The sequence below is a fragment of the Solanum dulcamara genome, chromosome 12 (assembly GCF_947179165.1).
Source record: "Solanum dulcamara chromosome 12, daSolDulc1.2, whole genome shotgun sequence".
Taxonomy (NCBI): domain Eukaryota; kingdom Viridiplantae; phylum Streptophyta; class Magnoliopsida; order Solanales; family Solanaceae; genus Solanum; species Solanum dulcamara.
The window spans coordinates 45,308,258-45,316,897 of NC_077248.1; positions in this window are offsets into that span (position 1 = coordinate 45,308,258).

Genomic DNA, 8,640 nt, shown 5'->3' on the forward strand with positions numbered 1-8,640 from the left:
AATCATATGAAATGAATTCTTATACAAGGAGTTATACTGGTATTACTAACAGTAGTTCAATTCAAAAACGGGTCTGTTTCCTACCGTTTTCTCTCTTTCTTTCTCTCACGTTTTCTCTCTTGTTCTTGCCTGAAATTTGGATGAGAATCAGATTATGAGCCATATAACATAGATATATACACCTCCATTTTGTTGAGGAACGTCGTAGATAATTAATTCACAGAGGAAAATTGGAAACTTACCTTTTATTTCCTTGTTGCCGTAACTAGTTCCCTTTTGTTCTCTACGTTTTGTTTCCTTTCTTTGGCTGAAGTTTTGTCTAAGGGAACTGAAATAAGAGTCATGAAACATGTATATATGGGATGCCTTGGAGGTGACATGTGTCATCCCCTTAGGGTAACACGTGTCGAGTCATGATTGGCCACCATATCATGTTGCCAATTAGGGGATGTCACATGGTAGTGGGGTCCCCCCAAGCAGGTGGGTCACCTACTTGACCCCAACCAGGTGGGTCACCTACTTTCTTGAGGTGTTGTCATGTGTCACTCCTCCATTGACTGTCACGTGTCATTTTTTCCCCTTCCTTGTGGGTTTGTAATATCATCTTATTTTAGGAGCCTATGTAATCCATGCTATGTAAGCTTAGTATGTTCTCAAGTAGCTCAAGTATGTAAGACCTCTAAGTTGGTAGCTTACGTAGGTAAATCAAGTCCTACGACTCATTTCTTGGCCTTCAATTCCTTTCGGATTCTTATGACTCTATTTCAGACCTTCTCTACTATAGGGTATCTCATTCTCCTTTCCTTAGAGTCGTTTGATAGTATCGTAGCTTATCCGGCTCACATGATAATGTCTAAGAAACTTAAGATACATTCTGAGCTCGAGAGTGTGGGGTGTAATAGATGGGGTGCTATACTACCAAGGTCTGCTATGTGTTCCAGATGTGGATCGTCTAAGGAGTTTGATCTTGATGGAGGCTCATAATTCTATATATTCCATTCATCCCGATTCGAGGAAAATATACTGAGACTTAAAAGAGTTTTACTGGTTAGGTGGAATGAGAAAGGATATAGCAAGGTTCGTCTCTGAATATCTGAATTGCAACAAGTGAATGATGAACATCAAAGGCCAGGTGGCCTAGCCCAAGACATTGAAATCCATATTTGAAAGTGGAAAGTTGTGAATATGGATTTTATAGCGGGTTTGCCTCATACCCGAAAGCGTCATGATTCGATTTACGTAATTGCTGATAAAATGACTAAGTCAGCTCACTTTCTACTGGTTAAGATTTCCTATAGTGTCGAAAACTATGCCAAGTTACATATTTGGGAGTTGTAAGGTTGCATGGTGTGCCGTTATCCATTATTTCTGATTGTGGTACTTAATTCACTTATCAATTTTGGAGATCATTTTAAAAGAGCCTCGGTACTAAGGTAAAATTAAGCACCGCATTCCATTCTCAAACCGATGGGCAATCCAAAAGGACTATTCAAATACTAGAGAATAAGTTAAGGGCTTGTGTGTTGGAGTTTAAAGGAAATTGGGATGATCACCTACCTCTCATCGAGTTTGCCTATTATAATAGTTACCATTCAAGTATTGAGATGGCGCAATTTGAGTCTTTGTATGGGAAAAGATGTAGATCCCCAGTTGGTTTGTTTGAAATAGGTGAGATGACCTTGTTGGGCCTCAATTTGGTAATTGATGCTTTAGAGAAGGTGAAGATTATTAAATAAAGGTTGAAGACGGCTCAAAGTCATCAAAAGTCCTATTCCGACACTAGAAGAAGGGATCTTATCTTTAATGTGGATTATCGGATGTATCTAAAGGTTTCACCTATGAAGGGTGTGGTTTGATTTGATAAGAAAGGAAAATTGAGCCCCAGGTATATAGGGCCTTATAGAATTGTGAGATGTGTTGGCAAGGTTGCGTATGAGTTGGAGTTGCCATTGGAAATGACCATGGTTCACTCAGTGTTCCATGTGTCTATATTGAACAAATATGTGGGTGATCCTAGTTACATTGTTCCTTTGGGAGAAGTGAATGTGGAAGAAAACTTGACCTATAAAGAAGTCTCAATTGAAATTTTGGACCGACAAGTTAAGAAATTGAGGAACAACGAAGTTGCATCTGTTAAAGTCTTTTGAGGAATCAACAAGTGAAAAGTGCTACATGGGAAGAGGAACCGAATATGCTTAAGAGATACCCTCATCTTTTTCCCTCTACTCAAACCTAAGGTATTAAGTTGTCCTTGCTCAATTACTTGGAATCCTTGCATTCTAACTTTTCTTGTCATATGCTTGCAAATTATGAAATATGTTTCGAACGATGTTTTAAATTACACTATTGTATTAATGATTGGTTGTTGGTTTACACTCTACTCTACTCAAGATAAGTCTTGCCAAATTCGAGGAAGAATTTTCCCAAGGAGGAGATAATGTAACACCCCCTAAAAACATTATATATGGTGTTCCAATTCTCGACGAAAATGATACTGCTTCTGTATTTTGGGCATAATTTTTCATAGATTTTTCCTAATTAGGTGATTCAAATTTCTAAATAACTTCAACATCATTACCTATAATTTTTGGGACCATAGCTTAATATTCGGAGGCTAAGTAGGCCAAAAATTAATCTTTGCAAGACATAGGATGCTCCCATTTAGTTAATTCTTAAATCCCATGAAAGGAGAATTCTAAATATAAAATTCATATGAAGACATCAAATCCTAATTAGAAATTTATCTTATTCAAATATAGCTCCAAAAAAGGGTATTTCATAAAAAAGAAGATTCATCTCACCAACTATGGAAGATCTAGATCTTTTTGACATCACCCATTACATCAATAGTCCTTCCTTTGACATCAACCACGACATCACAATCCTCTACTAATTTTTTAGATTTTTCTTTATAATTATTTTTATTATTGTTAGGTCCCTCCTTCACACCTAAAAATACCAACCTTATTTCATCATTTTGTTCATCAAACTTTCTCAAGCAACTCTTCTCTCTATAAACTTCTTTACTCATTCTCAAAATATAATTTTAGTTTTTAGTAGTATAGAAATCCTATTCCGGTGATTCATATACTCTGGGTAGTAGATAAAATTCTCTAGCGAGGAGAAAAAAGCTAGGATTCGAGTGTTCATTAAGTCCTTTATGATGAACATAATTTATTATATAATTAAAATACTCTCATTGTGGGTGGTTTGCAAGTATTTTCTCTATTTAGCTTTTTAAAGGTTCTTTAAATTCTTGGCGGGCTGTTTAAAATATGATTTTTAATTGATGGATTTCAAAGTATTTATGTATAATTTCATTTATATTCATTTTTGAAAGTTGAAGTGATTTGAACTCAGGTAGTTTTACTATATTTTTAATGAAGTTCTACTTGAAAGCTTTGACTCCAAATGAATGTTTATGAAAGCAATGTCTATGATTAAAAGGGAGTCTTATGAAATAAAAGAATGATGAGATGATATAAAGGATGAATTCATTATGCAATAAGGATAATTCTTACATATTTGAATTACCAAATGTTTTAATGACCTATTCTACCGAATATGATGTTTTGAATTCTCAAGCTATATTCCATGACTATTTTGAAGTATTAAACTATTCAATAGGATTGACTTAGCACTGAATGGGCCGTTGAGGTGGGATTCGATAAGGAAATCCTAGTATCAACCCCTTGTCTCATTAACTATGTGACAACATAGGAGTCCTTGTAGGCTTAGGCTAATGGATCCATGAAAGCTCTTAAAGTTAAAGTTAAAATGTAAAGTTGACGGAATTCTACACAAGGCATGTAGACTCCCCGGCCAATGGAGGGGGTTATGTTGGATTCCATGTAATAGCTCACATGGTCTTAATGTCGATTATATTCAACTTTCCATAAATGAATGTTTCAAATGCTATTTACATGATTACTCATGAATCTATATATCCACATATGTATGATTTAAATGATATCTACTTGATTACTCATGCATGCACTCATTTATGTACTTTACCTTATAAATGTCCTAAATTTTTTACTTTGCAATGCATGCGTACATACTTAGTACATTCAAAGTACTAACGCATACTCTTTTGCCTACACGATATTACCATGTAGGGACTGATGCTCCTCCTCGTTCTCCTCCACATGGCTAGTTCAAATTTCGTTTGAAGGGTACTTTTGGTGAGTTACCATGTTCTGGGAACAATACTCCTTTATCTTTCTAGCTTATGATATGTTGAGATCTTTAGACATTTACTATGATATTTCTTTCTATTATGACTGAGGGTGAGCTAGAGACTTGTCTTAGCTCCGTTAAATCTAAAAGTTATAGGTATTGTTGGACATATGTAAGTTGTAGATTTACTATTATGATTTCCACTTGTTTATTTATTGTCATTACATATGAAAGCCTACAAGAATGCTAAGAGTCTTGTTTGAGGTACTTTTGGGTTCCTTATTCGCCATGTCACATCTAGGCCCTAGGCTTGGGTCGTGAAAGTTTTCCTTCTTTGGAGTTTAGTAGTTTCTATTTCTTTGAGATAGCCATGAACTTGTCATTGGCACCATCTAGTTTAATAGGATGGAGGCTTCATAGACAAGACAGTGATAGATTTGGAGTTGATGTTTCTATCCTTTGGATTTGTTTCCTTTTAAAACTATTGTCCTTTGAGTTGACTTGGACCGTTTTACTTAAAGTTATTCTTCTGAAATGGAATGATTTAGATTGTTAATTGAGATAGCCCACTAAGGTGTATTTTTCTATCAAATTAAGTCTTCGCTGAGTAAGTGAATATGTGATTCGGCCAAGTGGTTCGCTTGGGAGCCAACAATGGTTTTTGAGTACTGGCCACGTCAAAGGCACCCTCCCATTGCATGACAAACTTGGTATCATAGTACAAAATTCCAGAGTCCTAGGGTGTCTATAAATCTGTGTCTAGTAGAGTTTTGCTTATGGGTACGTTGTGCACCACACTTATAATCAAGAGGCTATAGGACATTAGGAATTGTTTCTTTTCTTTCATATTCTGAGTTTGTGTGATAGAGTTTAACTCTATAAAAGTTTCATTCTAATTCGTGTGTTGCTTAAATCCGTCCAAGTTCAAGTAATCCCAATACACCAACTTCAAGTCATGAAATTGACCCTCAGGATTCGTTCGGATTCCCAAGTACATAAATCTTATATGCTACCATACCAAATTTGATGTTCCACACTCAATGGAACCGTCAAAATTTGAATTTGAGGTCTCCTTGACTTGAAACTTGAAAAGTTGCAACTAAGCTAACTTAGGCCTCCAAAATACCAAAACGAGCTCGAAACCTCCAAAAATTCAACCAATGCCACTCCTATACCTATATCATCCCCAAAATCCAAAAGAGTCATCAAAATTTCATTCTGAGCATCAGAACTCCGAAAGTTGTCCAAAGTCAAACCTTGACTTAAAATTCGTCAAATTTCAAACTTATGACCTCAAATCTTTGTTACAACTCCAGATTTGATTCCGTAAACTCTCCTAGACCAAATTCTATATTTCGGAGGTGCTGAAATTGACAGAATTCTATTTCAAGACTCTAGCTCTGATTGGTCCCAAATACCACTTTTGAACACTTTAAGCTTTTGAAAACTCAAAACTTCCAAATCTCAATTTTTTCATAGAATTTTCCAAAACCAACATTCGATACAAATTAAAAACGACTCGGGGCAATTATAGGGATGGTAAAATGGTCATTTGCAAAAATTCTCAAAAATGACCTTTAGGGTTATTACATTTTCTTACTCTTTTTTAGTTTGTTTTAAAAGAATGTCTTTTTTTAATAACTTTTTAATTTTAATTTTTCACATGACATATTTAACACTAATAGATTAAAAAATATTTTACTATATTCTAGATTCTTTAGTTTAAGATTACAAGATTCAAAAGTCTGATTTACTTTTTCTTAAATTTCATATCAAATAAAATATTAGATAATTTTTTGTTTTCTTTAATTTCTCATTAAGTCAAAATTAGGAAAAAAAATTATTTTCTTAAATTTTATGTCAAATTAAAATCAGATAAAATTATTTACTAAAATAAGATGAAGAAAATAAAATAGAGGGCGTATTATTTTCCAAATTTGTAGGAAAAATAGAGGCAATCCACCCCTCTTTTTTTCCTTTTCTACCTTCTCAACAAATCACTCTTTTAGTTATTAGCCACCTCCATCTCTTATCTCACCGTGCAATACCTTTCTCCCATTATCTCTATTTTATTTTTTACTTTTGTTAAATTTTGAGTGTTTGATCATTAGATCCATACTCCTAAAAAATGAATATGCAATTCTGTCACTTTTTGTTGACCATGAATATGCAACTCTCTCTTAAGTTTTGCTATACCTCATTGTGGATCTCTAGTGTCCTTCTTAGGATTATTTTAATTTTTGAAATTTGCCCTTCCCCCCCCCCCCCCACCTCCCCCACTCTGGCGTTCTTGTTTAAAAAATAATGTGATAATTCCAACTATGATTTATTTATATTTAGCCGATAAAATTATTTCGTGTTAGAGATTTTTAGGGACTTCTTTAGGAATATAATTTGATTTTCCTACTGCTTTTATATACTTTGTACGTTTTGTTTGTCCTAATTCTTGGTTTTTTTATTATTTTGTTCGCAGACAAAGTTCAAGGTACGTATCTTGAGAAAAGGAAGAAATGACAATTTTATCGTCTAATTTGGGCAAGTATCTTTTCTATTTATTTCTCATTTTAATATCAAATCTAGGATTAAATTTTGATAATATATTATGTTTAAATCATGATACCAGCGAGTACACACCAAAAGTATTTTTTTCAGAAAGGTGTAAAAATTGAATCAAGAATAAATTTATTAGATAAGTGGCCAACATTAGTATATGTGGAGTACTATTTTGTCTCTTTTTTTTTTTTTTAATTTACGGCAAACATTCATGTACTTTCATTATCATGATATGAGAAGTTTGTTATGAGATTTTATCTCACTATTATTTTAGTTGTGGATTATATGATCATGGGTGACACTTTTTGTTATTATCTTAAATGTTTTATTATGTTATATCCAATTTATATATTGTATGATGCATGCTAAGTTTAAAGAATTTGAGACTACTCATAAAGTCAATTTAATAAATTTTCAAATTACTTATTGCAATTGAGAGTTTTTCTTGCAAAACTTTTACATTGATGAATTATCTTTTCTTTTAAAATATGAAAAAATTTGTCACCATTAATTATAAATTATCAAATTAATGAAAAACTAGTGAAATATTACAATTTATAAATTTGAACGCCATCAAACGTTAGTTGTTTTAGTTGTTTTTAAATGTATGATCATGGATGAATTTATTATTATTTTTGTTATTTAATTTTCAATTTATGCAACTCTAATTTTACTTTTTGTAGTTAATATAACATTTTTAACAAAGACATTAATGAATTTTTTTCGTAACATAAGATCTTTAGTGATGAAATATAATTTATAAGTGACGAAATATATATATGTGAGGTAGTTCCATATTAACAATAAAAGAATAATTTACAAGATGTAAGAAGTATGAAGCTGCTTCTAGTGAAAGCAACGAATATATTATAGCATGTAATGCCGATATAGGATAATAAATATTGAGCATGTTCATAATCATATAGTAATCATGTTACGACCTAAAAGTGGACGTGATGGAACTCGTCTTTTACCATCAAAACAAATTAGCAAAACCAAACTAAACGGAAAGAAATATGCGAAAGTAAAACAAATATACTAACAGAATGTCATGACCCAAATCCTCGAATTATGGTGGCGCCTACTACGATCCTCCATTAGGCAAGCCAACCATTATTCCAGAACTGTGAGTAATGGGATGTAAGGGTAGAAGACCAACATTTAAACTAAAAACAATAATACAATAACAGGAACACAAATGAACAGGTGGAAGCAAATCAAAAGTACGTACAAATAAAAGATCTCTCCCCGAACCTGGAAGTCACATGTATAGAGCTATTAACAAAATGAGTATAAGTCCCAAAGGTGGACCATTGAAATAAGACTGTATCAAAAAGTAAAAAGATACGTCATAAATACATGCAGAGGGAGACAGGTAAATCCAAAACGATGTGTGCTCACCCTTGCCTCCGGTCAAGACTGCAGTTGTCTTGAGATCAATGTTGATAGCTGGTGCTTAGACCTGCATCATGAAAACAGATGCAGAGTATAGTATGATTACCAAAACAATATGTACCCAATAGGCATCATAGTCCGACTGAGCAAGAAAAACCAAAATTGAACAAAATCGCTAGAAACTAAAAACAACTAGAGATAGGAACAAAGAAATCAGGTAGGTATGTACACGAGCGTACTCACACAAAGAGAAAGTGAGAAGTGAACTACTAAATCTGTTGGGCTCCCATAACCTCGACGGATATTGTAATGACCTTGAGGGTGATTTTTGAAAATTTGAACAAAACACGTGTGGACAGTAACACACGTGAACAGTAACTTTTTGGGCAAAAAATGCCCCTTTCTTCCCATTTCAATATTTTCATCAATTGTTTGAGTTCTTAAACTCCTTGAGGTCATTTGAGAAGACATTTTTAAGGCAAAGTGTTGGGTAAGTGATTTTTGACTTAAAAC